This window comes from Aquarana catesbeiana, linkage group LG12 (assembly GCF_042186555.1).
Source record: "Aquarana catesbeiana isolate 2022-GZ linkage group LG12, ASM4218655v1, whole genome shotgun sequence".
NCBI classification, from domain to species: Eukaryota; Metazoa; Chordata; class Amphibia; order Anura; family Ranidae; genus Aquarana; species Aquarana catesbeiana.
The window spans coordinates 149,625,271-149,641,530 of NC_133335.1; positions in this window are offsets into that span (position 1 = coordinate 149,625,271).

A 16,260-nucleotide genomic window follows, 5' to 3' on the forward strand; every position below is an offset into this window, starting at 1 on the left:
CCTTTCATTTTTTTTTTTAATCATTTTTATTGTTATCTCAGGGAATGTAAATATCCCCTATGATAGCAATAGGTAGTAACAGGTACTCTTTTTTGAAAAAATTGGGGTCTATTTGACCCTAGATCTCTCCTCTGCCCTCAAAGCATCTGACCACACCAAGATCGTTGTGATAAATTTTCCAATGGCGCTGTTTACATCTGGCGAAATCTAAGTCATGAAATGCTCGTAGCTTCCGGTTTCTTAGGCCATAGAGATGATTGGAGCCATTCTGGTCTCTGATCAGCTCTATGGTCAGCTGGCCAAATCACCGGCTGCATTTTCGGGTTCCCTGTTGGGACAGGAGAGCCAGAGAAAACCATGGAAGACGGTGGGAGGGCGGGCGTTCCCTCCCACTGCTTGTAAGCAGTCTAGAGGCTAATTAGCCACTAGGATTGCTTTTACATGAAAACCGACCGCTGGCTGAAAATAATGATACCAAGATGATACCTAAACCTGCAGGCATCATTCTGGTATAAACACTCAAAGTCCAGCAACATATCAGTACGTTGCCGGTCCTTGTTGGGCATATATTGTAATCTTTTTTTTCATACAGCCTGTGGACTGAACTAAAAAAAGAGATTGATCGGTGGGTATGCCCACCATTAGAATACCTCCCTTCATCCACCCACTTCTAATGATGGGCATACATGCACCATTTATATATGCCGAAGCATGGGGGCATCCGCCCCAAAGTTAGGAACAAATCGCTCCTCCGCCCCTGCTGCCCCCACGCTTCGGCATATATGCTCTTTTTTTTAACTGTGGTGGTGAAATCACCTCCTACATCGCTGGAGTCACGGCTTTAGGTATCGTGGGAGCAAACGCTGTTGCTGTCAAGATAAATAAATCCACGCTGCAACTGAATGGCGTACCTGCTAAGTAAATGATGGTTAACAATAAAACAAAGTAACATTACAGTATAACAGTTATGCCCCGTACACACGGTCGGATTTTGTTCGGACATTCCGACAACAAAATCCTAGGATTTTTTCTGACGGATGTTGGCTCAAACTTGTCTTGCATACACACGGTCACACAAAGTTGTCGGAAAATCTGATCGTTCTAAACGCGGTGACGTAAAACACGTATGTCGGGACTATAAACGGGACAGTGGCCTATAGCTTTCATCTCTTTATTTATTCTGAGCATGCGTGGCACTTTTTCCGTCTAATTTGTGTACACACGATCGGAATTTCCGACAACGGATTTTGTTGTCGGAAAATTTTATATCCTGCTCTCAAACCTTGTGTGTCGGAAAATCCGATGGAAAATGTGTGATGGAGCCTACACACGGTCGGAATTTCCGACAACAAGGTCCTATCACACATTTTCCGTCGGAAAATCCGACCGTGTGTACGGGGCATAAGACTTACCATACCTGCAAAGCAAATACAAAAAAACATAGTAAAAAATAAAACATTTTTTAACGCATCCTACGCCTAAAATATATATATGCCGAAGCATGGGGGCATCCACCCACAAAAGGTAGGAGCAAATCGCTCCTCCGCCCCTGCTGCCCCCATGCTTCCGCATATATGCTCTTTTTTTTAACTGTAGTGGTGAAATCACCTCCGACAGCGCTGGAGTCACGGCTTTATGTATCGTGGGAGCAAACGCTGTTGCTGTCGAGATAAATAAATCCGCGCTGCAGCTGAATGGCGTACCTGAAAACAAAAAAATGGTTAACAATAAAACACAGTAAACAGTAAAGTATAAAAAAATTACATACCTGAAAAGCAAACATGATAAAACATAATAACAATAAAACATTGCAGAATAGAATACAGTAAAAAAAGAGCAGAACAATAGAGAGAGAATAGAGAGAGAGAGAACAATAAAAACAACAACTATTTGTTTTTTTTATTTTATTTTTTTTTTTGTGTATTTTTTTTTTTTTACTTTTTTTTATAACTGTAAGTTTTGTAACTGTAACCGGTTCCAGGTTCGGGTCTCTCAAAATGCGATGGCATCTTGGGAGACCCTGTGAAAGTGTGCCTAGTCTGTGCAATGCTGTACCCTACGCTAAAACTCAACTAGTGTATGGTAGCGCTCAAAACATTCACCAATGCAAAGACCAGGACTGTCAGGACAGGAGGGACAATAATAGCGGGTGTCACGCCTATATCCGTGCTTTCTACAGACACAACATTTTCTTTGGGGGGGCTCGTTGGATAGGGGTACTCGGGAGGACATAAGGAAAATGCCTCTCATGCAGCCGGCTTACTGCATTTGGTTGGGGGGGGGTGAGGTAGAGCACCGTCTGGAAACAGAAGGGCTCTGACGATCTCTTCCTGGAATTTAAGGAAGGATCCATTCTGTCCTGAAGCTTTGTATAGCACAGGAGCATTCAGCAAAGCCATTTAAAATAAGTATACAGACACTTTTTTTTACCAGGGCCTGGCCTTACGGGCAACTAGGTACGGCGCCAACAACTGGTCGTTGAGGTCCACCCCTCCCATATTTTGGTTATATTCGTGAACACAGAGGGGTTTCTCCACAACACCAGTCGCCGTAGTAATTTGGACAGTCGTGTTTGCATGAAGGGAGGTAAGAACAAAAACATTCTTATTATCCCTCCACTTCATAGCGAGCAAGTTATTACACTTCAAGCAGGCTCTCTCCCCCAGACTAAGCTGCTGGGGAAAGCCCCGGCGATTAGATCGCACAGTGCCACATGCTCCAATCTGATGATCAAACAAGTGACTAAAAAGTGGCACGCTCGTGTAATAATTGTCCACATACAAATGGTACCCCTTTCCGAATAAGGGTGACACCAAGTCCCACACAATCTTGCCATCGCTTCCTATGTAGTCAGGGAAGTTTGTTGGCTCTATGTGACTATCTCTTCCCTCCTAAACCATAAAACTACATGTATAGCCTGTGGCCCTGTCACAGAGCTTATATATCTTGACCCCGTATCTGGCACGCTTGCTGGGAAGGTACTGTTTGAATGACAAGGGGCCAGAAAACTCATCAACGCAGACAACTTGATGGGGAGTAAACAAGTCTTCAAAATGTTGGCTGAAATGGTTTACGAGGGGTCGAATTTTGTAGAGCCGATCGTATCCAGGGTCTCCACGAGGACGACAGAGTTCATTGTTGTTGAAGTGCATGAACCGCAAAATCTGCTTGCATCGTGCCCTGGCCATGGAAGCACAGAACACGGGCATGTGGTGAATTGGGTCAGTGGACCAATATGACCGCAACTCACTCTTTTGGGTTATGCCCATGAGGAGGGAAAGGCCCAGAAAGATCTTAAATTCTGAAACCATAATTGGTTTCCAATCTCTGGCAAGGGAGGACTGGGGAATAGTGGCGATGTGTTGACCAGCGTACAAATTGCTTTGGTCCACAATAGATCTATAGAGATCTTTGGTGAAAAACAGCGAATAAAAATCAAGTGACGTAAAATATACTGTTTCCACATGAATGCCGGGTTGGCCAGTGAATGGGGGAAGTACAGGTGCTGCAGAAGTGGTGGGTACGTTGAAACGTGTAGGCCTCTTCACTAGTGTACCTTCGATTTGCCATTTTGGGCTCTAAATTTAGTGGTACACTAGTGAGACTCACATGCCCCGTACACACGGTCGGATTTTCTGACGGAAAATGTGTGATAGGACCTTGTTGTCGGAAATTCTGACCGTGTGTGGGCTCCATCACACATTTTCCATCGGAATTTCCGACACACAAAGTTTGAGAGCTTGCTATAAAATTTTCCGACAACAAAATCCGTTGTCGGAAATTCCGATCGTGTGTACACAAATCCGACGCACAAAGTGCCACGCATGCTCAGAATAAATTAAGAGACAAAACCTATTGGCTACTGCCCCGTTTATAGTCCCGATGTACGTGCTTTACGTCACCGCGTTTAGAACGATTGGATTTTCCGACAACTTTGTGTGACCGTGTGTATGCAAGACAAGTTTGAGCCAACATCCGTCTGAAAAAATCTGTGGATTTTGTTGTCGAAATGTCCGATCAATGTCCGACCGTGTGTACAGGGCAACAGGCAAAAAAGTTCCTGACTGTTAGCGACTGTATCAAAACGCTACCAAAAAACTGTTAGTGATCGCAGGGATCAGGCCTGACTCTGCGAACGCTGCAATTATGTGTGTTTAGTGTTTTGTAAGTGACAGTGATCGATCGATACTGCACTTGGGTGGGCTGGGCTGGGCTGGGAGGAGGGGCAATACGCAGGTGCTAGCAGGTATCTGGGCTGATCCCGCTAAAACTGCTGGGGACGCTAGTATAGATCTGATCGGATCAGATATTGATCCGTTCAGATACTATAGAACTTAGGGAGGTGTACGGTGCGTGCATGGGTGTTAGCGGTACTGGCACTAACCTGACGCTGCCTGGGGCGACGCAGACCCTATCTGACCCTAAAACCCAACTTATATCACCCGCCGGGCGATTAGAGGGTTAAACCCTTATAAGGTAATAAACGGCGGGTGCCCTGACACTATAAAAAATAAACTAACCAGCGTCACCCGTAACAGTTATACGGTGATCACTGGTGAAAGGGTTAACTAGGGGGTAATCAGGGGGTTAAAACCTTTACTAGGTAGTATATGGGGGTCCCTGACGCTATAAAACGCTCATGGCGAACCTAAATACTTACCTCCCTAACTAGCGTCACCTGTGACACTAATACAGCAATCAGAAAAACGATCGCTTAGTGACACTGGTGACGGGGGGGATTAAGGGGTTAAAACTTTATTAGGGGGGGTTAGGGGGGTACCATAGACCTAAAGGGGCCTAACACTAACTGACCTACCACTTATAACTGTCATAAAATGACACCAATGCAATAATCAGAAAAAAAAAACCTGCTATTGGTGTCACTGTGACAGGGGGTACAAGGGGGGGGTCGGGGGGGGGGGCTGATCGGGGGTGAAAAATGTGCCTAGAGTGTTCTACTGTAAGTGTTGTGTTGGTGCACGTACTTGATGTCTTCTCTCCTCGGAAGCCAGAATGAAAAGGCTTCACGAGGAGCGATGACATCACTTCCTTTGCCGCTGTTTACATTACAGCAGCAGAGGAAGCATTCCATTCACCAGGAGCGATCGTGAACCATGAATCAGTGGCCTCCCCATCACCTCGGATTGCTCCTAACGGTAATCCGACGGTAATCTGATCGACGCAGGCACCTAGCGGACCCCCCCGCCCGCGGGCAGGCAGGGATGTACAGGTAAGCCCTTATGCCTGCCCGTGCCATTGTGCCGACGTACATCAGCGTGTGGCGGTCGGCAACTGGTTAAGTGGTATATTTGCATCAACAGGACGGGAGATCATTTTGGTATACATGTTTGGTGTATAATAGGGGGTGCTGCATCTTTCACAAGTTTATCACATTGTGTTAAAGCATTACCATGGAAACCATTGAAACGTCACATCCATTCCCATTCACTTCTACACAAGCAACAGTTGGAAATTGTGTTTCACTGAGTGTTACACAAATACATGTTTATTCTATTCGTTATCACTCTATGGCATTGATGAGCTTACAATATATTATTACCTATTGAAACCTTTAATTCAATTCAGAAACTGGCATACATTTTTCTAAACCCAGCTCTATTGGAAAAAAGATGTGGGCAAAATTCTGAGAAAGATCTTTTGTTAAACAGTTATCACAACTTCAAACAGGATGTCTTGTCCAGTTCTCAGCGGCTGTTCATAACCACCAGTTCACAGACACCAAATGAATAGTATCACTAAACTTATAAGTTGTAATTACAGGTTAAATATATTTCAGGTTAAATAAATGCAAATGAATTTACATAAGCTTCTTTCCAGTTTTGACCAAATACCTAATGGGTAATGTGCTGGATTTATAGACTATGTAAGGCTCTTGCCCCCATTCTTTTTATGAGACACTCTGTCTGCTGTGTGAGGCACCCATTTGCCTTAAACCTTTGAACATGTATGCTGCTTGAGTACACATTACCTTTCCCCATTTTATTTTATTTTTTAACTTTCAACTATTATTAAAGTGGTAGTAAATTCAGCCACCCAAATGTTTAAAAGCAATAAAGCCAGTATGCCCAAGCTTTCTGCAACATTCCGCATTGCTAATTCTCCCTCTTGATTGTTTCTTACTTTTTTCAGGCTCATTTTCTTTTTCCTCTTTCCGGCGAAGCAGGTGCCATGTTAGCTATTTAGAAATAACAAAGAAAATGCAGCTGTGTGCGATAATAGCCTGAATAATACAAGAGTACTATAACATAACCTCAATAATATGTATACAAAAAAAGTAAATATGGTGCAACAAAAATTGTAAATCAAGCAAGTTCACAGTGAAAATCAAGCAAGTTCACGTGAAAAAATCCTTCCATTAAATAAAACGTGTCCAAAAAAACAATTTCCTCTGTAATCTTTGAATCCACAGACATTAAAGTGCATACGTGCAATAATACTCCATAAAGTAGTTGAGCCACTCCTGGGCTCTGAGTTAAGAAGTATTCAGCAGGATCCCACGGTTATATCCAAAGAGGATATCCTCAATGTTAAAATAAGAAAGAGGCTGGATTTGTTACTTTTATACAGGTTTTTCACACATTATGGGATTGTGATTGATGCATAGCAGCTGTGTACAGGCACTTTCACACGGATTGTTTTAATCTCACCTGATGCTAATTGTAATTTAGGGCTTGTTTAGGGTAGCTCGCAGGATTTTGTTTATTTATATGTTAGCTATTGTCTTCAGTATCCATACTGCAATATATTTCCGCCTTTTCTGTCAGTCATGGCTGTAATATTACACATGTGCATTACTTATTAGGCAAGCCACATTTTCATTTTGGGATTGCTATGGCAACCTGGTCCTGCGTGTCTTCACAAAGTAGTAGACAGATAGCTAGTGCTATGCTGGCTTTCCACACTTCATGGGTCATTCTCAGAGCAGATGTTTACACCCCCTGTGACATTGCAAGTCACATGGGGTGTTTCAGGATTTCTACAGAAGGGCAAAAGTTAGACTAATTTTAAACACAGCAATATGTATATTATTTATGAAGGATTTTAATACGGGAAAGTAACGCTGTAGAGTTTACTACCACTTTAGACTTGTGACGGCCTGTATCTGTTGGGTGTTAGCTTAATTAGGACACTAGCCATGAGAAAAATGGGTGTTCACTTATGCTAACATTTCCAAGGATTTAAATTAACGTTTCCTTTCTAATTGGAATACATAAATTTTATTGGTTATGCTGTATTTTATGTAAAATCTTTATACTTTTTTATCAAGTCTACCTTTGTATCTATGTGTAGGGGGTGTCTCAATCTAAAACCCGCAATCCCACCAAGCTGGCCAGAACAATGTACACAGCTTGAGTTAAAGTGGTGTTCCGGCCGAAATTATACTTTTTAAATAAAAATACCCCTTTAATACACAAGCTTAATGTATTCTAGCAAAGTTAGTCTGTAAACTAAGATCTGTTTTGTTAGTTTATAACAGTAGTTTGTTATTTTATAAACTTACAGCAGGCCGTGGCCATCTTAAGTCTGGGCATCTGAAGCCAGACTGTATTTCTTCCTGGATCTCATCCTTGCAGATCTCGCACATGCTCAGTGCAGCACAAGCAGTGCTGCAAGGTCAGTTTCCATAGCAATGGCAGTGTCAGAGGAAGTTGCTTCCCCTTCCCAGAAGGCATTGCAAACAGGAAATGAGGCGATGGGCCGCGGCCAGGGAGGAGGAAGTGAAAAATTAATACAGCAGATATACAGTAAGTGCTGAGAAAAAAAATAAAAACATATCCAATTTGTATACAGTGCACAGTTTAGTGAGGGATGCTGAAGAGTTGTAAAAATGGGTGGAACTCCACTTTAAGGAGAGCTGCTTGCTAGCAGTTGTAAGGGGGATTTTTCACCCCCCCTCCTTCTTCCTGTTTTCACTGACTGAGTAATGTAATATGAGCTGACACACACAGAGCTGTGCATTCAGCAGCCTGTCTTGTGCCCCTATTGGCCGGAAGAAGAAAACCAATTGAAGGCACAGTTACAACAGCCAATTGGAGAGAATGTACTGAACTCCAGGGAGAGCAGCAATGGATTCTGGGACATGCAGTTACCACATAAAACGGCCCCATAGACTGGTATACAGGGAGAAATACAAATCCCAGCAGGCTTTGCTGACAGGAAAGTAAAAGACTCCATTTTGTGTCCTGAAGTAAAGTTCAGTCAGCGATGAGGGAATAAAGAGACCAGACCTGAGGGAGAGGAGCTGTCTTTCAGATGATCTCCCTGTGCGATTCAGGCCTCCACCGCAAGTTGGGATGTCCAGCCTGAGAGAGGGGGATCCCAGGTGAATACTGAGGCGCATCTCCACCAACGGTTCCAGTGTGAGGGGATCGGTCAGGTCGCCATGAAAGCCTGCCTGTTCCAGGATGTTTGCTTGGGCCCTGATCGCAGGACTTGGTGAGAGGGCATTTCTGCCCATCTGCAGGGAACAGAGACACTGCACTACAGAAAGAGTTATTTGAACACTGTATACCAACATCATTATTTGCAGGTAGTCATCTTGCTGACACTTATGCCGCGTACACACGGTCGGACTTTTCGTCTACAAAAGTCCAACGGACGCTGACAGACTAAAGCTGGCTGGTAATCCGATCGTGTGTGGGCTTCTCCGGACTTTCAACGGACTTTTTTAGCCTCAAATCCGACGGACTTTAGATTTGAAGCATGCTTCAAATCTTTACGTCGTAACTACGACGGACCCCGAAGTCCGCTCGTCTGTATGCTAGTCCGACGGACAAAAAAACGACGCATGCTCATAAGCAAAAACTAAACGGAAGCACTCGGTCTAGTAAAACTAGTGTTCGTATTGTAGGTAGCACATTCATCACGCTGCAAAATCTGTGATCGTTGAATGCAGCGCATTTTATTTCTTCTTTACGAAGGCTCTAAAGAACGAAGGTGTTTTGCTGTTCATAATCAGAGTTCTCCCAAACTGATTTCTGGATTCTTTTTCTCTTTGATCTCATGAATGATATAGTATGCATTTTAAAAACAATGTTTCCATACTAATAATACTTTTTCCCCTTTTTTTTTTTTTTTTTTTTTTTAGGTTTGTAAAGTTAACACAAAGAACCCATTATTATTTTTTTTTTTTATAGTGATTATTTTTTAGTTTTTAGATAAAGTTAACCCAAAGCACCGTTTTTGGTTACGTAAATTTTTTGATTTTCAAGACTTACCACTTGAACATTATTAACATTAGTAATGTATTTTTGGTGTGTTTTTTTTCAAACTCAATGAGATTGTTGTCCCTTGTTAATTTAACATTGTGTGTAAAATCAATGATTTCAAAGAAAACACATAAAGTCTTTTGCTAAACTCAAAAAAGATCCATTTATTCATGGTCAAAATAAAATAAAGAGGAAGTCAACGCTGGAAAAAGTCGGTGTACCAGAAAATTGGGATCTTGCGGAGTCCATATAAGAGGGAGCACAATCTGGTCCAAGAATCCCAGAGATCAACAGCACCAGCAGATGATCTAGATGTCCCCAGACTGTGGTCCTACAACAGCCTGCGTCTTCTGTCAGACCAGACTGAACCCAGGTCATCATTTTCTTCTCTTCCCTGCAGCCTTTCCTCCACGCTGCCCTGCAGCCTTCCCTGTAGTCTTCTTTTGAGGCTGTGGCTCTGGTGTTTCAGTTGTGGCAGGAGGAGGAGGAGGAGGAGGAGGAGGAGGGGGGGCTGCCTCATGTAGTTGGGTGTTTTGTGTTAGCGTGCCCTGCAGCCCCTTATGGATTGTTTCCCCAAATAGGCGCTCACAAATGAGGCGCTGCTCCCAATCCATCTGAAGAAGCCTGCTGGCTAAGTAGCAGCCATAGGATTCTTCCGCTTCGGGGGGGCTCGTTAAAAAACGGGTGGCCTCTTGCATGAGGCGCAGGGATGCGTCCTGTGTGACCATCCCCTTCCTGGCCCTTTTTTTGGGAAGGTGGAGGGGAGGCACTTGGGATTCGGTCAGGCTCCTACTGGGCCCAGCCACCTCACTTGGCCCAGCCACCTCACTTGGCCCAGCCACCTCACTGGGAGCAGCCACCTCACTGGGAGCAGCCACCTCCTGCCTGACACTGGGCCCAGCCTCCTCCAGGATGATGGTGAATCCGGCCTCCTCCAGGCTGTCCATGGGCCTGGTCTCCTCCTGCCTGCCACTTTCCCCACATTCCTCCTGGATGGACTCATCCTGTGTATAAAAAAAGGACAATAGTTTGAGTATATTTTTTTGGGTTCATCAATGACACACAGTTTGCTTCTCATGAATAGCAAATTCAATGTGAATACTTCTCTTTAATAAAAGAGTCTAATCAGACACCATAATTATTTCAAGCAGGTGCCAAACATATTTAGCCACTACTGTCAATTGATATGTATACACAATTTTGAGTGCCAAATTATTTTAGACAATTATAACATCCAGTTAACATCATTAATATTAGTACAGTAAATATTTGTTAAAATAATTTACCTGACTCCAGATGGTCATATCTAGTTCATCCAGGATGGAAGACCCAGCTTGCTCCTCATCAGCCTCTGCTGGGGTGGAGGGAAGGGTGGAGGGAAGGGTTGAAAGTGATGGCCTGGCTTCATTCTGGTCATCCAGAAAACGGAGTTGATTATAGTACCACAGCCTGGGTACATAAACATCATCTGCTGATGCTCCTGATCTCCTTGATTCCTGGATCTTCTTATGCTCCCTCTTATACATGTTCCTCAAGACTCCAATTTTCTTGAGCAATGTCTCCATTGTTGCTTCCGGGATGGTCGCCTGGACAAAGGCCAGAAGTCTCTCCAGCGTTGACTTCCTCACATGCTTAGCATAATACTGAGGGTGTTTCACCTCCCACAAATTCCTCATCTCTCGATATTTGGAAATAAAAGATGTAAGGAACTCTGGATCCTTAAATAGGGGATTCATTATATCTGGAAAAGATGAAGTCACAAGACAAAAAACACTTTTATTATAGGTTTCGGCTAACCCCTCATCATCTTCTCCCTATGTAGGCCTCATCAATCTATCAAGCCATATAGGCCGCTTGCTACAAAGTCATGACCATAAAAACCAAAAAAAAAAATATATATCTAAAATTACCTTCGTTTTGTAACGTCCAGGTCCACTATCACCTACCACAGAACGTACGTACGACACGTGCGCAAGGCTCTTTATACACTACGCATGTGTGAAACTCCGCCTGCGTCGCCCGCCCCTGACGTTCGAAATTAACTCATGTTCTCCGCCCCCTAATTCGACGCACAGAACGTACGTACGACACGTGCGCAAGGCCCCTCTTTATACACTACGCATGTGTGAAACTCCGCCTGCGTCGCCCGCCCCTGACGTTCGATTTTAACTCATGTTCTCCGCCCATTTTTTGTTACGGCGCGTAGTGGAGTTAAAGAATGGCGGAGACACCTGAAATGTTGACGACCTCAGGTAGTGGAGACAGCCCGGAGGCTGGAACGTCAGCGAAATCTATGAGGCCTAGATTTAAGGCCTCTAATATGAGTTTTAAAGAGATGGTGGAGATGGTGGCCATTCTTCACAAAGACGACTATGATGGCAATTATGGGCCGTACGCACGGCCAAATTTGCGCAAGGCCAAAATAATGGCGAAGGTCGTGGAGACTTTGCAGGCATCTTTTGGGGTCCAGCGCTCCAAAGATCAACTGAGAAAAAGATGGTCTGACCTGAAACTCAGGGAGCCGGATCAATACCGACGTATCCGGAAAGTTCTTAAAAAAAGTAAGTACTTGTCGTGTTTTTCTCTTGTGTTTATTACCTTGTATACTGCTCCATGTGCTTTTCCTTCCTATCCGATTTTTTGTTCATCGTTTTAAACGATCTTTTAATAAACCTCGTTACATATCTATAGATAGATCGATATATATATATCTAGAGATATATCTATAGATATATATATATATATATATATACATATATATATATATATATATATATATATATATATATATATATATATATATATATATATATATATATATAACTATATATATATATAACTATAGAGAGAGAGAGAGATATATATATATTGAGAGATATATATAGATATAGATATAGAGATATAGAGAGAGAGAGAGAGAGAGAGAGAGAGAATATATAGAGAGAGAGAAATATAGAGATAGGTAGATAGATAGATATAGAAATGTAAAACATTCTTTTTGAAGATTTGAAGTTATCTTAATTTTTTGGCTTTACATTTAGTTAGATATTTAGAGATTTTGTTCCAGATATAGAGAGAGATCAAAAGATTATTAACTATATTTTGAGATATTGATATCTATCTATCCGATATGTCTTTCTAATTTTAAATATTGAGGTAAAATAGGAACTCTACACAAACCACTTCATTACAAATGTTGGAAAATTACTATGTACTAAAATATCTGTGTGCTAATTAGATTAATAATTTTTTGTTTCACATAGGGGAAAAATCACTCAGCCAACAACCAGAAGACAGTCCACCCCAAGCAAAACATGATTGGGAAATAAGCCCAAGTCCCATTGAGGATGTGGAGGAAGGAGAGGTGGGCGACATGGGCACCCCACCAGGTGAGTGTCTGACACACCAGCTTACGTTAATCTATGCATGGCTGCCTTTTGTTTAATGTAATTTGTCTACTCTATTTTAGGGGATCTGGTTGTGCTTCATTCAAGCAATAGTGCCACCCCCGAGGATGTGGAGGAATTAGGCTACATGGGCACCCCACCAGGTCAGTGTCTGAGACAACAGCTTTATTTATGGTAAGGTAAACTATGTATGTGTGCATATTTCTAAAGACATTTTTTGGTTTCATTCCACTTTAGGTACAACAACAAGAAGTGACTATTTCACCTCTGAAAGTGCCCAACGGCTAATTGGTCAAATAATGGCCTGGAATAAAGACATGGATGAAATGCGGAATCGGCTGGATCGTATGCAGCAGGAAATGAAGGACATGATTGATGTTTTGGGTCGAATCTAAATGCCCTTTTTTAAACCCCAAAACATCAATCATGTCCTTCATTTCCTGTTTTGCTGACCCCATTCTGGGCCTTCTCTTTTTTTTTTTTGGCAGAACATAAATGGCTGTTTAACCTAATGTAAAAAAGGAGGGCTGTTTCTCGTAAATACCTCAAAAATCCACAAAAAAATAAAACTTGATTTTCAAAAAAACACAAAAAAAAAAAAAAAATTGATTTTAAAAAACCAAAAAAATCAAAAAATTGATTTTAAAAAACAAAAAAATTAAAAAACTTGATTTTAAAAAACCAAAAAAATTAAAAAACTTGATTTTAAAAAACCAAAAAAAATTAAAAAACTTGATGTTAAAAAACCAAAAAAATTAAAAAACTTGATTTTAAAAAACCAAAAAAAATTAAAAAACTTGATTTTAAAAAACCAACAAAAAATTAAAAAACTTGATTTTAAAAAAACAAAAAAAATTAAAAAACTTGATGTTAAAAAACCAAAAAAATTAAAAAACTTGATTTTAAAAAACCAAAAAAAATTAAAAAACTTGATTTTAAAAAACCAAAAAAAATTAAAAAACTTGATTTTAAAAAACCAAAAAAAATTAAAAAACTTGATTTTAAAAAACCAAAAAAAATTAAAAAACTTGATGTTAAAAAACCAAAAAAATTAAAAAACTTGATTTTAAAAAACCAAAAAAAATTAAAAAACTTGATTTTAAAAAACCAAAAAAAATTAAAAAACTTGATGTTAAAAAACCAAAAAAATTAAAAAACTTGATTTTAAAAAAACAAAAAAAATTAAAAAACTTGATTTTAAAAAAACAAAAAAAATAATATACAAACTTTATTAAAAAAAAATAATAAAAACAAAAATAACTTGATAAAAAAAAAAAACATAAACAAAAAAATTGCTTTAAAAAAAATAAAAACAAAACAAAACTTGATTTTCCCAAAACAAAAAAATAAGCCTGTTTTTGAAAATCAAAAAGCCAAAAATATTTTTTTGTGGATTAGGTATAAATATTTAGATATAATTATATTTTGCTACATTATTAAGATATCATTCTATTTTTGTCTATGAACATTTTATACTAAATGCAGAACTGAATGCATAACAACCATTAATAAAAACATCTCCTTATAGGAATTAAATAAATGTGTGGTTTGTTATTTCAAGGCTCAGTATCATTTTAGTTATAATTGTAAAAAAGTTGTTTACAGTGGCAATGGAGCTTATTTAGACATTTAAAATTACAATACAGTTGGCACTACAACTGCTCGACCATAACCTAGGAGACAGCCCAAAAGAAAGGCAAGCAATAAATATAATGCAAGATTTCATCAATAATTTTTTTATTGTCAAAAATTATATATCCTGGCCCATTGCAATGGCCCCCCTACCCATAAAATAATTAACATATTGCTGTCTAACTTGACGGGCACTTTGGGGGGCCAAGCCAGTACGGACAGTATCCAGGCCTGTAAGGTTGGCTTCTATTTGTCCGGCCTCAGGCCCAACTGTGCCTATATAATTTGGAGAATGCTTATTTAAAAAGTTGTGCAGAATGCAGCACGATAAAATGATAAAATTAAGTTTGTATTCCGCCAAATTAATGGCTGTTTGAAACAGGCGGAACCGGCTGGCCAGAATTCCAAACGCATTCTCAACCACTCTTCTAGCTCTGGCCAGCCGGTAATTAAAAACCCTCCTCTCCGGGGTGAGGGTTCTTTGGGGGAATGGCCTCATGAGGTGCTTGCTGAGAGCAAAGGCTTCATCGGCAATGAAGACAAAGGGGAGTCCTTCCACGTTATCCTCATCAGGTGGCAATCCCAGGCCACCACTCTGGAGACGCTGGCAGAACTCCGTCTGGGCAAATACTCCTCCATCCGACATCCGGCCATTCTTCCCCACGTCCACATATAAAAAATCATAGTGTGCCGACACCACCGCCATTAAAACAATACTGTGGAACCCCTTATAATTAAAATAATATGACCCCGAATGGGGTGGTGGCACAATGTGGACATGTTTCCCATCTATAGCCCCTCCACAATTGGGAAAGTCCCAACGGCTGGCAAAATGGGATGCCACAGTCTGCCATTCCTGTGGCGTTGAAGGAAACTGGGAAATCAAACAAGAAAACCAAAATCAATTAATTTGGAAGCTAACATTGCAAGAAAATTAGACAATTAAAAACATTATTCCCCAGCATCAGTATAACATTCAATAATTTAATTGTTCTGGAATAACTAATATGGAAAGGCACACTTATCAGATTGCTCACCCCCTCTGATGGAACATTGATTACATTTTAGGGGGTTGTGAAATCCCTAAAAAAAATTACTTTTAGGACACGCAGGAATTTAGGGACTAAAAAGGCTACAAGACTGCAGTTGTCGCACTCTGCAGGTGCAGTTGCTAACCAGCTTACAGTAAATGAGGTAATGTAAAAAGGCATTCATGTTGCAAGGAGTACACAATCACATGCAAGGGCAAATAATGAAAACACTTTGAGGCTTGCATATGATTTGATGATGGAAATCAGCAGAGCTTCTGCTCATTTACTAAAGCACTGGAACAAATGCACTTGTAGAGTGCACATGCATTTTGCAAAGTGCAACATATATTTGCTTTAGACAAATCAACACCACAGAACATTCAAGCAAATTTTAACGAGGGTGGGGGTGGGGGGGTTGTGAAATCTAGATAATTGCTCATTAGCAGCACACTATTTGGAGTGAGTTTAGGTGGGGGGGGGGGGGGTTGTGAAATCTAGATAATTGCTCATTAGCAGCACACTATTTGGAGTGAGTTTAGGTGGGGGGGGGGTGGGGGGGTTGTGAAATCTAGATAATTGCTCATTAGCAGCACACTAAATACACTCAAACAAAATACATTCCAAATGAGTAGACTAGGTGGATATGTTCCCATCACTTCATGCTGGGAAGGTTATTGAAGGAAAATATACATGCATGACAAAAAATAACAGTAAAAAATTCCAGCATGTGTGAGGATAAAAAGGGGACATTCACACTATATTGCAATGATGGTAAGTAGTGTTTGAAGCAAGAAATACATCACATTATCAAAGATTACATAAAAGAACATGTGATGCTAATAAAAGAAAAATATCTTACCTTAATATAGTCCTTCTGCAGGACCTGTATGATGGCAGAACAGGTCTCTGGGATAATGATCCCCAGAGCCTGGGGGGAGATGCCTGTCGAGAACTTAAGGT